Below are 15,056 nucleotides of genomic sequence, written 5' to 3' on the forward strand. Positions count from 1 at the left end.
TCTGTTTCTGTTTTGGTGAGAGACAGATATATATATATATTTATTTATTTATTTATATTTATAGATATATTTATATCTATAAGGGGAGAGAGAGAGATCATGATGGTTTGGTTTTGGCAGAATTGTCATGTTTGCTCATGGTTTTGACTTGTTATGTTTCTTGATGATTAGGATTAAGGTCCAGTAGGCAGAAGAGGCTGAAACCAGATCCAGGGCTTGTGCCAGGACTTCAAACCTTGCAGGCTCAGTTGCTTAATGTATCTGCCAAAAGAACTGTTGACTTTTGTCAGGACATATCTGAGGAAAAGTTTCTTGGTGAAGATCAATTAGAGAGGTCACCAGGGCAAGAAGATCCCTCACCCGACAAGGGTGTGGTGCCCTGTAAGGTACATCTCAAGAAAAATACCAGAAAGAGAAATATAGACTTCTCAGATGATGCAGATGTGCTAGAAAGTACAAAATGTAAAGAAAAGGAGGATGTGTCTTCTCTGGAAGACCCAGCTGCAACTGATGAGAGGCTGTTTGATTTTGCAGCATCTTGTGGTGCTGGGGACAAGTATGATCTAATTCATTCTATGTTTAATCCAAAGTTTGACATTGAAGACCTATTAGCTCAGCACAGTAATTTCTTGCAGTCCTACAGAGATAAGTTTGAGGTGATGGTGCAGGTAGGAAGGGTTGTTCTGTCTACTATGACTCTTGTGCATTTAAATGACTGTGGTGGAAAGGGACAGGGAGTGAAGAAGTATAGGGAATTACCACCCTCTTGCCGACATTCAGTCTGCCCTTTGCACCAAAAAGAATGCAAACTCATTCAGGAAGCCTTTGGCTTTATGATTTACCTCAACAGCCTGTTTGGATTCCTCATGCAGAATCCTGATGAGGTGTTAGAGGAGCAGGATGCAGCACCAGAAGAGGAATGCGAGGAGACAACTCATATGCAAGAAGTCGAGGAGGTTGAAGACACAGTCGACCTTGAGGTTGAGGCAATTGAAGTACAAAGAAGTAAGATGCTCTCTGTGAAAACCACAGAAATCAAACTTCCATTGGATGTCAGTAACTTCACTGAGAAGCATGCTCAGATGATGTTGCCAGCTGTGCCTGAGTTCAGGATTGGAGACACGACCTATATCTTCTTACATGATGTGCAAAGTGTGTTTTATTTAAGGGAGGATTTCTCCCTAGCTATTATTTCCAGAGTCCAAGAGGAGAGGAGTGGATTTGTTTCAGAGGATAGTAGTGATGATGAGGCAATGGAAACATCCAGCAATCCAATGGAATGCCTTCGAAGATGCTTTGAGAAAGCTGAAAAATACAAGGAGACACTACCTGATGAAGCCACCTTCCAAGCAATAAGACAAAGCCTAAGACCATCGAAAAGTAACAAAGAAGTGGAGGATTGGTTTAACCATTCAGGTCAGGGGTCAACTACATCTGTAGACCTGTGGCAAGAAAACCTCTTTCTGCAGGATGAGAGCTTCATGGTAACTCTCTCTCTCTCTCTCTCTCTCTCTCTCTCTCTCTCTCTCTCTCTCTCTCTCTCTCTCTCTCTCTCTCTCTCTCTCTCTCTCTCTCTCTCTCTCTCTCTGTTTGTGTCATTTCTGACATTGTATGTGCAGTCTTGGATTGCTGACAAGGATGACTTCCTTCGGCGCCGGACAAGAGAGTATCGAGGAAGGGATGCGGCCCTAGCACAGTACCTTTCAAAGCTCTGCGAGTCGCCGATAGTAGTTTTTCACAATTCCATGTCACAAGAGGGTTCAATAGCAACTTACACATTCAAGACACTATCACGCTTCTTGGGTGGACCGGTGCTGCCCAAAAGTGCAGATAAAGTCATTCTTGTTGACAAAGTGTTTGCTAGAGATTGTTGCTAGACAAAGTGTTTGCCCAGGCTATACAGGTGGTCGGGCAGCGTATTACTACACCTACACAGCAATGGCACTAGCTCTTGGTAGACAAAACCCAGATGAACTTTTAGAGTATGGCAAAAATCTCATGATTCGTTACAAGGGTGACGTGCCAAAAAACAAAATTGAACCTGCAAAATCTTGATACACTTCAAGTACCAATTGTATAAGATCATGTATTACATAAATTTTGTACAATGCCATCCACTCAGAGTATCTTTCTCCACTTGTGATTCACATACACCATTGTCTCTCTCCACCTTCGTTGACTTTCACGAGCTCCGGAGTTGTTGTATGCCATTGATCTTTTAGCTTTTTGTTGTTGTAAATGTCTGATGGCTTGTGCTGTTGCTGAATTTGCCAAGACTTCTTTTGCCTGCATTCGATGAATGATTCTACGATAGAACCATTCAAATAGTTCTCTCAAACTGTTAGCCTTGATTCGAGAGCCACCATGTCGTGTGTGCCTGAAATAAGCATTTCTCGCCATGTAATGAGACTTTTCCATCCCTTGGGTATTCCATATTGCCGGGTTCCCATACTTCTGTATAAAATATGGCAAATGATTGAAGATGATGTGCTGGATATGAAAACAGATTAGTTAGAATGTTTTACACTCACATATTTGCACATAAGAGAGAAAGAAATACATGATAATACCATGTAGTGAGTAATCTGGGTGTCTGTCCATGCTGTCTTGAATGATTTTTTCAGAAGGTTGAGATTTTCCTTGAACTTGTTCATATCACCTTGTGACCAGTCATCTTTGTCGCACATCAAAAATAGGATGTCTATTGATCGCCAAACCTCAGCCTTCGCGTTACGAGTAGTTGGTTCGTGGTCTTTGACTGCAATATGTAGCTTTTTCCAGCTCTGATACTCTACCTTGCTAACATAAGATGTGTTATATATTTTTCCATGTTTTGTTAGCTTTGGATCTCTTGTACCTTGGGGCTTAGATAAAAACCTCCGTGCCTTCACCCCACCGATGGATGGTTTGCATGGGACATCCTTCTCAGCAGTTGATCTCTTTTCATCCCGCTGGATTTTCACATTGCCACCATGAAGCCCCATATCCGACAGTACCATTTCTAAGCACTGCAAGGCTACTTGTCGTTCTGCAGGGTTCTTAATCTTCCAAGCAAACCCGATGTATAAGTAGACCAATTTCTCTACAATTCTACAAAGGGCATGCATTGTACAAATGTGGACATTCACAAGTGGTATTTTCAAAACTGGTCGAAAAGCAGGATCCTCAATGTGACGTGTTGGAGCTTTTCTCCACCACTTTGGGTCCATGACCTTTGCAGGCTCCATGCAGAACAAACACGGTGACTTTGCCATTGCACCCATTCCACAATTATACATGCACTTTAATGTTTTAAGGTCACCTGCAAGATGCCACTGAACTTGAAAGTATCTCCTTCCATCTAGACGTAGTACCTCTCCCTGGTTAGTCTGTCGATCAATCAGCTCCGGAATATTAGTTCGATGGAACACCCAATATAGAATCTCATGATCTTCTTTCTTTACCTGCAACACAAAATAAATGAGACTTAAGTAGATCTGAACATTTGAGCTTACTTGAGAATATCGCTTACCTCAAACGCACCAAGCCACCATATGTTAGATTCTGATTGAACACTAAAATATAAAGGATCATCACTGGGACACTTTGAGAGGGCTCTATTCATTAAAGTAATAGTAACACGCTCTAGCTTTTTCTCTTTAACAAGCTCACACTCATCCAGTTTTAACACAAAATGTAATAGTCCACGTGACTCTTCAAATGTGATGTTGTAAAACTCCACCATTCTCTTCTGTAGTATCCGCAGGTCCATAAAAATATTGTTGAACTCATCATATGCCATGTTGGCTCCATGGCCACTGTAAGTTGCTTTAATATGAAAGGGCTGTCCAAGATAGTCTCCCTGTGCCTCGTTAAGCTGAAGCCTCTCTTTCCAAACACTTGAGGCTGATGGTAGAAGTTTGGATTTTATACCCTTCCTAACAAAGATGGATGAGACAGACTTTTGGATAGCCGAATATCCTCTTTTGCTTACACCAAGTGAATCAAGTGTGCCTTGTATCTCTTTTGCAGGCACTGAGTTCTCTGAAATAAAGCGGTCCACTACATTTCTTTGTAGAACCTTAAACTTCTTGTCGTGTACTATATCTGCTGCCATGCTTCTACTTATAAGTGGCTTCAATCTCTTTCCTATATTGGCTTTGGGGTCAATGTTTTCCTTGTCAGGATAGATTGAGTCTCTACATGAAGACAATGCATAAGTAAATAACAGAAAATTTGCTTCCCTAACACTATTTAGGCACATGAAAACAATGCATAACAAGAAAAAACAAAGAGATTACTTAACTAAGACAATGTAGCCAACCAAGAAGTATCACCTTAATGCTCGGATTCTTTTCTTGAGACCTCCTGATGCAACCTGCAATGTTTCAAGATTGCGCAATTTCTTCTTTCGGATACGACCACCCAAGATGGTGTCCTTCATTTGACAACTTCGCACCTTTCCTTTCAGTTCTTGTACCTCTGTTTTATGTTGCAAAATGGTAACCTGATCTGTAGAATGTAAATGTGAAAGGCGAACAATCTCACATTGTTGAGCTTGGAGAATGCTCTTGTAAGTTCCAGCTTCTCTTGTAAGTGATTTACAATAACCCAGAAGGCCGTTTTCTCCATCACCAGCAAAGGTCAATAAGCTTGTAGGATTGACAAACGGTGGAGACGCATTAGTTATTGGATTCTTAGGGTAGAGAGAGCCTCTCGTCCAGATATCTATGTGTTTAGCTCCTTGAGCTCTGAGCGTGTCTATGGAGGTGGGAGGTATATGTGTGTTTGTTTTACTGCGCTTAATCAATGGTTGGTACTCATTGTCCAAATCAATGTGAAGGTGATATTTGGCTCGTTTGTGGGTAACATTTGTGCCATTTGAGGAGTGCGCCATTAGCCAAATGTGCAGGTTTAATGGAAAGTGAATAGCGGCTGCGGATTCGTCCCTCCATGTTAGCCTCATTCCCTCCGTATTGACGTTGTTCATTCAATACAACTAAAAAGAGGATTATCCCTCAATCACTACGAACGAATGTTCAGAGGGGTAAGGAATCTACTTAAAGTACACTTTTTGAAGTTTTACTATGAAAGACCCAGCTCTTTTATTTGTCATTTTTTCTAGAGAGAGAGTGCAAAAAATACATTTTCTTAGAAGGCCCTCCAAATGACCTCCGAAATTTCCTAATGTATGTCTTTACATTGGCTGGTGGAGCAGTATCATGGCGTTCTAGATTACAAGATTGTGTTACTCAGTCTACTACAGAGGCTGAATATGTTGCAGCATCAGAGGCATGCAAAGAATCAATTTGGCTTAATTGACTAGTAACAAATTTGGGAATCAAAGAAGAGATGCCTGTGTTATATTGTGATAGTCAAAGTGCTATACAATTGGCTCGCAATCCAGTTTATCACTCAAAGACAAAGCATGTGGATGTGAAGTATCATTTCATCAGGGAAATGCTCGAGGATAAGCAACTTCAGCTTGTCAAAGTTCACACCACAGAAAATCCTGCTGATCTACTTACAAAAGGACTTCCCTCAGAGAGCTTTGCGCATTTTCGCAAGCAGTTAGGTGTAGGGTAGTACATCACTTCTCTACATCTCTTGTATATTAGCTTGTATAGTAGCTTCTCTCACACTTAAAGTACCACATTGGACTTTAAGTGGGAGGTTGTTGGGGTATAAAGCCCAATGTGGTCGCCCAGGTAAGTGGGCGGGCCGCCAGGTATGTACACATATTCTTTTGTAGAAACCTAATAAGAACTCACTATGCTGTACACATTACAGTAGAGCGAGTTCACCATATCGTCGTGCTCTTCTTCTCGCACTCTCTCTCGCGTCGCACTTCCGCTCGTACTCCTTCACATCCAACAATTCGATGCGGCGTTTGGAGATGAGGGCTTCACGGAGTCCTCTAAGCTATGTCATGTAGCTATGCATTTTCAAAAGTCCACAAGGCAATGATGGTCTAGCCTACGGGCAAATGGTGAAGCTCCATGAACATGTAAAGCTTTAAGAGAATCCATCATGTTCATCAATTTTTGGCTACCAATGCCAAAGACAAAGTACTCACCGAATGGCGAAGCTTGAAGTTATCTCCTTACAAATCTATTCACAAATATGTAGACAAGTTTTGGGACTTACATCTCAAAGCCGTTGTCTTCAAAAATATGGATTTTGGAGAGCAAAAACAACAATGTTGTGCGGGCTTAACTGAAGATATGGCAGAGTATGTCAACTTTCAAAGGCCATGCACCATATCTACGGTCATACACCATACCATCATGGCTTCAAGAATCCATTTCCAAATAGGGGGTAAGAGAAATCTTAAGCCCATGGAGAACAAGGACTGTAACAATAAGCCTAAGGGGAAGGACCTTGAGGGGTTCACTATGTGTAAAACTACCATATCATGTGCGTTCAAAACATGTTTGTAAAACCCCTTATCTGTGAATTTTGTTAAGAATATAATGTACCCTTTTCTTTTAAAATCTGTAAGTTTTTTTTAAATTTGAAAAGATAATGCCCTTTTGTATGTATATTTCTGTAAGTTTCAAGAACTTTAAATACCCTTCTATTGAACTCACGTGATAGGTTACATTTTTATTAGGTGACCCGGGGGAAAAACAATGTCCAAAAGTCTCCTAAAGGAAACGCCAACAACAACAAAGCTAAGGAGAAGGGAGTTTATCAAGGCAAAAACAAACTCTCTCCTAAAGAGCTTGAGTGTTATTGTAAAGATAACCGCTGTTTCAAGTGCGGGGAACAAGGGCATGCTTATCGTGATTGCCCCCACAAGAATACAGGGAATGAGTCTCCTAGAGCTACCTTGGTTGAAATCCAAGAAGAGGAAGCTCACCACAAAGGATCTCCTCTATGCCATGCTTGGGGAAAGGTAAGAGAACATAATGCTTTTATTCTCTTTGACCCTGGTTCTACTCATCACAATTTCATATACATAGAGTTGGCTTGGGGGGTGCACTATGTAATCATGTTAATGTATAACGTGAGTTCGAAAGACGGGGTTTTGAAATGCAAAAATTTTAGGCTATTTAACAGAGATACATTAAAATAAGAGGTTTTATATTCAAATTTGGAAAAATTTGCCAAAATAAGGAGTCATTTAATTCATTCATACATGTTAAAGAGGGGTTTTGTAAATACCCAACAAACACACGTTATATAGGGGGGTACTGATCGGTGAACCCCCCAAGAGAGTTGGCCACCAAGCTAGGCATCCAAGACTATGAGATGGGAGATGTCCTACCCGCCGATGGTGCTTTCAAGGGGCAAGAAGCTTCAATCACTCCCTTAATTGGGAAATTGAGGCTCCATGTCCAAAGCTATGTGGACAAAGAAGACTTCTTTATCTCTCCTCTCAAGCACGAGCATGTAATCTTAGTGGCGCCATGATGTGATCGCATGGCTGCCAATGTTAAATTCCCTGAAAGGAAACTCTACTGTAGGTTCAGGGAAAAAGATATGTACATAGATTCCAAAGAGTTGAGTAACACCATACCCATTGTACATACGCAAGCTTTCAATAAGTCAATAAAGAGCTCTATGTCCATGTACATGATTTTTGTTAAAGATTCTTGAAATGAACCTAATGCTTTAGCAAAAGAAAATATAAATAATCACAAGGAATTAGAGTTATCCAATTTTCTCAAGGGTTTTCAAGATGTTTTTATTGACGACATCCCTTGTGAACTACCTCCTAAACAAGGCAATGATGACCATGCAATTGAACTTCTTCCAGGAAGTTCACCGCTTAATAACCTCCTTATAGAGTTTCTCAATCTCAACAAGAGGAGATTATGCGGCAAGTGCATGAGTTAGTTGAGAAGGGCATGGTTTGGGCCTAGCTCATCTCCATTTTATTCACCTGTATTATCAGTGCAAAAGAAAAATGACCTATATCGTATGTGTGTCGACTATAGAGCACTAAATAGGATCACTATCAAGAATAGGTTTCCCATTCCACGGGTAGAAGAACTATTTGATAAGCTACAAGGGTCGACCTACTTCCGTAGGATTAACCTAAAAAGTGGCTACCGTCAAACAAGGATAGTTGATCAAGACATTGTAAATATTGCATTTCGCACTACATTTGGTCTTTACGAATACATTTTCATGCCTTTTGTCTTGACCAATTCACCAACCACATTTAACCACTTGATGGAGAAGCTATTCAGGCCTCCTCGAACCTTTACTGGTTCTTTGATGATATCATCATCTACTCTAATTTAGTAGACGAACACAAGTAACACCTCTAGGTAATATTTTAAGTCTTACGAGAGAATAAACTTTATATTAATCGAAAGAAAAGTGAGTTTTTTTTACAAGAGATTCAGTAATACGTAGGTCATATTATCTCTCAAGATGGCATCCAAATGGATCCATGAAAGTTAGAGGTAATAAAAGGATGGCCTAATCCAAGGAATCTACATGAACTAAGAAGCTTCAAAGGTATGTGTGCATACTATTGACGCTTCATAGAAAAGTTCTCGCAAATCACGGGACCATTACATGACCTAACCAAGAAAAATGTTAGGTATACATGGTCTGCCAAGGAGAACAATTCTTTTGAAAAGCTTATCACTCAACCTCTACTTACACTGCTGGAGCTCTCAGAGCCATTTGAGGTCCAATGTGACGCTTGTGGTGATTGCCTTGGAGCTGTTTTGCTCCAATGAGGGTACGCCATAGCCTACGAAAGTCGAAGGCTCGACCCTGTTGAGCAAGATCTAGGCATATATGAAAAATTTGAGGGTCTTTTGCTCAAAATTTGGAGAGACAAAAACTTGTTCGTCTCCTTGAGCTCTTCGATTTGAATTCTAGGTTTGCATTAATCGGAGTTTGCAGCAGAAAGTTATGTTGTTTCTACTGGAATCGAGCTTGACGCAGGTTTCATCCTTGTGCGTCTTCGTGAAGCATCCGCCATCGGTTTTTCTAATTTTGGTGTCAACATATTTTTTTGGAGTAATTTTTTTTTTGGTGGCCGTCAATCTTGAGTCTCACATCGCGTCTCACGTCACTCTATTTTGAGGATTCTTTTATTATTAACGTCTCCTTTTTTTCTTTTTTGGGTGAGATCCCTCACATCTTTGGACCATTTATTGAGCATCCTTCTTGCGTTTATCGTTGGCAAAATAGAGTCTTCATATTTCTCTTGTTCTCAATTGTAGCCTTCACCATATATGGTGTGTAGATTCTACGATCTTATCTTATACGTTATTTGACGCATTTCTGACACCTCATTTTTTATAAATTTGTAGATACAGACATGATGCTCGATGTCAAAAGGGTGTGTGGGCTTTATTTTTGTGGGTCATTTCTATTGATTTAGCAAGCACATGTACATGCACTGCAAGTCGCTAGTCTAGTGACAGCTGTCGCGCTACTGTAAGTGCCCGTGAGTGAGTTTTTTAAAGTGATACTTGTATATAATTTAAACTCATGTGAAAAATTCAAAAAGTTCAGCCAAACTCCAGAAAATTGCATGTTTGATCTCGTTGTGCCTTCTTGATGGTTTCTATTGCAGTTTTTGCCCTCGCCTTGCCTACTCTACGTGTGGTCGTGTTGGGACAACTCTCTGTTCGCATCAATTTTTCACGTAGCGGCATGTAGATTCAAATTTGATCATATTTAGATTTATCTCCATTAAGTTTTCAAGCTTTCTCTCAAGCTTTAAAGTGCCCCAATTAGAGTTGTGCTCTTCAGGTTACGACTAGTTCTCTAGAGGGTTATCGCTATGGAAGCCTTGTGGCAAATTGTGTGCAGGCAGATTGGGTGGGCATGTATCTATGAATTGTGGAATTGATGTTAAAGTTGTGGATTTATGATGTTCAATGGTGAAAGGGGAGGCCCTTCTCTTCATATGCATTGGTCGGAATGTGCTGTAAATCCATGCTTTGGTAGGGCTTTGCTCCTATGGGCCATAGTCTCTTGGGTGGGCGACGGCCAGTAAATTCTCAAGGGGACTACTCTTGTTGGACTTGTGCTGTTTCAAAGGGATTTTTCAAAGCTTTTGGTGTTCTTGTAGTGCTCTTTCAACGCTCTTGGGTGACATCTCTGCTATAGAGGTGTTCCAATTTGTTTGTTTTCCAGCAGTGTTTTGGTGCCCGCTATCAAGGAATCGATTCAAGTTACCTTCAATTTACACGTCTTGGAAGACATGGCATTCAGTTTTCCGGAGTTTAGTGGGAAATCAAATGAAAGTTCCAAAGGTTTCATTGAGAGAATGGAGCTTGCTTGCCTTCTTGCTAACAAGCAAGATCCAGCGTTGGTGCTACGAATCTTCTACTTTTGTTTGAAGTGAGATGTTAGGGAATGGTTGGAAGGTTACAAAAAGGATCTACAATCAGCCCAACCTTCTTAGGTTATGACTTATGAAATGGTAAGGCCTGCTTTTCTTACACACTTTCAATAGGTGAAAGACCCCCAGAAGGTATGGTAGTGTATTCAAGGCTTCGTACAAGGTGAAGATCAGACCATAGAAGACTTTGTGAAGGAATTCAATGCGTTATGGACAAAGTGGTGTACATATTTGGGGGTTGAAATTCATGCATCCATGTTGAAATAGGATAGGTTTCTTGCAAATTTGAGGAGTAGTATACGCTTGAACGTAGACCTTAAGCAGCCAAGGACCTTTGAGGAGGCAGTTGAAATTGCAAAGAATAAAGAGTGGAAAGCAGAGCGTCTTCATAAACTTGGAGTCAATATCGAACCAAAGGTGGAAGTAAAAATTGTAGAGCAACCAAGGGTCCTCATCAGGAGCCGGGAAACAAGCTTCTCATGACGTGAATGCTTTTTGCAAGGAGATGCAAGAGGTTGTAGGTCTTATGAAGAATCTTAGTGTGCATATGATGGGAGGTGGAAGAGGTCAAAGATATGGATATGGACGTGGGTATGGAATCAATGAGGGGTTTACAAGTGGTACGTAGAGGAAGAGGCATGGCTGGAAGAGGGGATATGTTTCAATGTTACCATTGTGGTGAATGGGGTCATAAAAGCCCTCAATGTGACAAGCCAAAGAGAATGCGAGGTGACATGTTTCCTCTTCCTTCATAGATTCTTTCTCGAGTTTAAGATTATGGTATTGAGATTAAAGGGGAAGCAGGGCCAAGTGGTTTGGCAGCTGAAGAGAAGGGCAAAACAAAGGTGGTAATCATAATCCGTTTGGAGAAGAAAGACGAATATTTTGGATCTATGGTCATGCGTGTGGGTAAGAGGGTTACTAGAGATCATAATATGAGTGATGCAAGTACGAGCCATACAAGAGGGAAACAAGTTGAAACAAGTACAGGTAAAGAGAAGAAGAAGAGAAAACCCAAGCTACATTACAATGCATCCAATTTTACTTTGGGAGAAGGGCAACCAAATTATTGTTTACAGGATGATTTCATGAGTAGAAAGGCTGATGTTACCTTTGGACAGCTCATGGAGATGAGTCCTAAGTTGAAGAGGCAGTGGAAGCATGTAGTCAACCCCATGAAGAAGGAGAGTGCAAGGGGGTCAGTGAGGGTCATGTCTTTGAATGAGCTACCTAATATATGCCCTACTATGGATGCATGGCATAAGAGGAAGTGCATTGGAGAGGCTTATATTGATGGAGGTGCAGAGATATGTGTTATTACTCAAGCTTGTGTATCAAATTTGGGACTCAACATGGTAAAGAATTCAGGTTTTCGCATAAAGCTTGCTAGCCGATCAAGGGTGAGGTGCTTGGGAGCTATACAAGACTTGGAGTTGGATGCGTTGGATGTTAAAGTGTTGGTCAATTTCCATGTTATGCTTGTGGGTATTGGTGCTTTCCCTCTGATCCTTGAAAGACCATGGTTATAGGCAACCACAACTGTATAGGATTGGGAACATGGTACTATCACTCTCTACAATAGAAGGGGTGATAAGAAGAGGTTTGATATGGATAGCAAGCAATATTTGGACGCTGATTTTGACGAGAAAGGTGATGAAGAAGAGTACTCAAGTGAAGAAGAAGACAATGGGGACGATGGTAGTGATAGCGATCTAGATGTTTCCACCTTGTTTCTTGAAGAAGAGCATGATGAGAAACAAAGATTTCTTGATGTTATGGAGAATGAGGATATCTCTGGTCCTTATGAGAAAATTGGAAGAGCTGATGCAACCCAAAGTTAAACCTAATATCAAACAAGAGCTGATACAAGGTATGTTGTCTCCTGACTTGACTAGTCATGAGAAGGGTGAGTACCTATATATGATACCATAATTTCCCCATTTATTCATCACTTTTTATGAGGAAATTAGAGGCTTCAAGGGAGAGGAAATTCACATGCTAATGAAGGAAGGATCTCAGACCATACGCCAAAAGCTAAGGAGAATGGGACAAGTACATTGACTCAATGCTTTAAAGGAAGAAGTAGACAAGCTTCTTGAAGAAGATTTAATATGTCCTATGAGTACTATAGAATGGGTGAGTCCTATTGTTGTCACACCCAATAAGGATGGAAAGTGGAGGATATATGTTGATTTTAAGCCTCTAAACGCAACCTCTTGCTCAACCAAGAGTGAAGTTTTTGGGGCATATGATCTCAGAGAATGGGACTGAAGTGGATCCTGACAAAGTGAAGGCTTTGGTGCTCCTCCCATCACCTAAGGATACTGTTTGCGGGTCGCTACGACGGACGTCCATAGCATAGCTCTCAAGCATCAACATATTTATCAATACAGGGGAAGCGACTCGGATGAGGCATGGGAACTCACTAGGGTGTCAATCCTAATGAAGTGAACTCAAAGAGATGCAACTTACTAATTCTACAAGTAAATTAAACGCATTACCGCCAAGTAATCTGCCTATGTCCTCCTACACCGTTCTTCTATCATCACGCCCGTTTACCATGCAAATCATGTCGGAATCGCACGAAACTTGAAGGGAAGCTACAGGGGGTTATCAGGAACATATCCTATCACTGCCACAGCATTCTGGAGAGGTACAACGATCGCGATCGTTCATCCCAAAGTCAGCAAAAATAGTGAACAAGTGATCCTAATGGATCGTTTTAGGCTCCCTAAAGCCTCTCCTAGGGTCAAAACAGCATAAAACACGCATATAGACACTCAAAACAACGATTTAAGGCCTCAAACTCGTAGTTGAAAACATACACCGAATCTTGAATGATTACACTTGAATGAAAGAGTAGGAGGAGAGGAAAACAATGCAATACTAAAATCTGAATTTGGATTACCATAGCCGCAATGGCGAAGATTACAAGTTTGAACAAGAAGGAGCTCTCAAACGTACGCTGTCTTCTCCGTTCTCCATTGAAAAGATTGTTCCCAAACGTATAAAAATTGACCTTTACAGATTAGGTCTTTACAAAATGGCTTGTCCCGCCATAAGCTCCCAAACCTCTAACTGGCTCTCTAATATACAATTGCTCCCATAAGAACAATCATACATCCTTTGACAATTTCCCGGCTTAAAAGATGCTTCTTTACAAAAGAATTTTACAATGGTTTTTCAGAAAAATATGGTCCTTCTGGCCACGGCCGCTTGTTGCTTCGTCTGCCAAACACTCCCCCCTTCCTTATCCTTGCACGCCCTCGTGCATGTTCAGTGCTTTGGCCATTGATGTGGCTCTAATGAAGCGAGTGTCGCTGAAAAACTTCTTGTTTGCAGGACGGCTTCGAGGGCTTCTTGATGCTGTCTGAATGGATTTTCAGATAAGGTGTGTTGGTATGCTACGTACCTTGCCTTGAGGTACTTCGCCATGGGATGGAAAATCCTTGAATTGATTTTGAAGAATCCTGTGATGAAGGCCTCTTCAAATGTCTACAAGTAGTGTGATGGCAGGTACATTAGCCTGGAGTATATTGTCCATCAAGATGTGTCGTGGCAGTGAATCTTGTAGATTTCAGCAGATGCCTCTGTGTCCTTCCAAGAATAGATTCCACGGATGATCGTCGCCTTCAGTGTCTTTAAACACCTGGATGCAGGTGATGATCATTCACGCTATCTTTACTAACATCTGGCACGCCAAATCGGGGACATCCCGTAGCAAAGTGACTGTTGAGTTTAGTGTGCTGACCATGTAGGCCACTGTAGGGGGTTGCTGCGCTGTCAAAACCTGGTAATTTAGCTTGTGCGGCCTTGACCCCTTCCATGTGGTGAAATATTTCCAAGTGCGTCTTCGAGGGACTGGCAGAATGTAGGATCTATTTGTATATGTTGAGGAGCGTTGTGGTAATTTGTTAGATCCTATGGCCTTTTGTCCAACCACTTCTTCCTCCACTTGGGGTGGTCATCGACAAGCACCTGAGCTTCTTCCACTGTGAGTGCAATGCCTTCGTAACCCCCTTCTTTGTTTCGTGACAAGGGTGGCCGCATCTTTTCTTTCCACAAAATTGCTTCATGGCATAGCAGAGGAAACGGGAGGTACTCATGGCCAAATCCTGCCACCTGCTCTTCTAGTTGTAAGTATGCCAGGGCTGCTGACTCCAGTATCTTCTTTTCATAGAGAATGTACTCCTTGGCTGGCCCCTCTGGCATGTCTTGAATGCTATCGTTGAGTTTATCTCTTATGTCCAGATTGGGCCCTTCAAATTCCTGCTCCTGTTGCCCTTGGTGTGATGTTCCAAGCAAATCTAACACTTGTTGTCCAGGCAGCAGTTGTGGTTGAGTCTGGGCTTTGTCTGCTTTGATTTGCTGTTGAAAAAGCAGATCTTCTTTTTCCTTTAGCAACGTGTCACCGATCTGCTTCTAAATCTGTAATTCAGCGCTTGCTTGAGCTAGTTGCTGCTCCATTTCTTTTAATTTTAGCTCATTTTCCGTTGTCTGGGCCACCATCCCTGATACGAGCAACTGCCTTTGAAGCTTCTCTTGCTCTAGCTCTGCTTTTAGCGCTGCTATAGTGTTCACTGATGTGGCATCGTCAGATGTGGAGACCAATGCCCCAGTAGGTTCTTGATTTGCCATTAAAGTCGTCAGAGTGCCTTTGACAGTGCTGTAGGAACTGCTAAGTCTTTGGAATCTTGCACTCTTGTAGGCAAGCTGCTCTATTGCTTTCTAGACTCTTGCCGTCAGCTCTTGGCAC

This window comes from Adiantum capillus-veneris, chromosome 13 (genome assembly GCF_014529385.1).
Source record: "Adiantum capillus-veneris isolate H3 chromosome 13, ASM1452938v2, whole genome shotgun sequence".
NCBI lineage: Eukaryota > Viridiplantae > Streptophyta > Polypodiopsida > Polypodiales > Pteridaceae > Adiantum > Adiantum capillus-veneris.